Raw genomic sequence first — 1,316 nt, 5'->3', positions numbered from 1 at the left:
CTATTTATTTATTTATTATTCATCTTTCATAGTTAAGACTCTACGAACTGGTTAGGAGTTTTACGACACCAGTTATAACTAAAATATTTGATAGTTTAAATTTTTAAGAATTTTATATATTTCTGTCATTCGTTATTTTATATATTTAATTTAATTAGTGATACTGTGAAAATGTTTTTCAAGCTAATATGCAATATGTCTTCGGAATTCGTGAATTGTCAAATCAAATGTTATTTAATACTATATCTATATAATGTAGTACTAGTATAACAAATGAAGTTATTAGTTGGCCAGCGCAAGATTCCAGCTTTTCCAAGCCGTTTTTCAATCTCTCTGTCATCGCTTTTACGTCGTAGGTTCTTTCCACAAGCAACTTCGAATACAAAGAAATTTGCTCCAAGAACGTTTTTGGGGTCGTATAGTTGTATCTATATCTCGTTTTGTAAATAAAGGGAAGATATATCATTAACGCTAGTATGCACGTATGACATGAACAAAGAAGCTGATGGCTTGTATCTTTTTGGAAGGTCTTCTAATTCTTGCAATCAGGAAGTATCACAATGATGAACTTAATAGATGAAAATGGAATAATATCAGGAAGACAGATTAAGTTTATTCATAAGTAATAATCGAATGAAGCGACTATTAATCGTTTATTTTGAAAGTGGTGTAAGTCCATTTCTGGGAAAAATTAGGAAAACGACAAATTTACATATACTTTAGTGTGATTTTTCTTACTTATAAACAATTTATATATAGATTTAAAAATTTTTTTAATTTGAAATTAAAGTTATGAAAAATTTAGATTAAGAAATTTAAAAATTTTGTTAAATTTAGGATAATTTTAAAGAACCGTAGGGATATCGATGGTACATTAGGCATGTCGGCCTTACGCTTTGAAGGTATAGCGCTTTGTGTCGCGAAGACGTTGGAAAGTTCCGTGGTCGAGTGCCGCCGCAGATTTATTTTGAAAATAGTGTAGCTCTATTTCTTGTAATCTATAGGCTGTCCAAACAGCCATGGTATCAATAATGACAAACAAATGATAGCGAATGGAATTCTATCCTCTTTATTTCACGTAGTATTGCGCGTGCGAATGTGAACAAGTTGTTTAAATGCCATTCAGTAATGTACTCGTAAATTATTATTACATATAAAGTGTTAGGAAATTAATAAGTTTTATGTTTATATTTTTTCCAAAAATCACCTTCCATCATCTTTTCCAAAAAATAATACAGTACAAATAGTGGAGATGCGATATAGAGATACCATTGATAGATTGATTTTATAAACATTTCAATGTAATAAATAGTTTA

The sequence above is a fragment of the Bombus pyrosoma genome, linkage group LG17 (genome assembly GCF_014825855.1).
Source record: "Bombus pyrosoma isolate SC7728 linkage group LG17, ASM1482585v1, whole genome shotgun sequence".
NCBI classification, from domain to species: Eukaryota; Metazoa; Arthropoda; class Insecta; order Hymenoptera; family Apidae; genus Bombus; species Bombus pyrosoma.
This window is presented reverse-complemented; position numbering follows the sequence as displayed.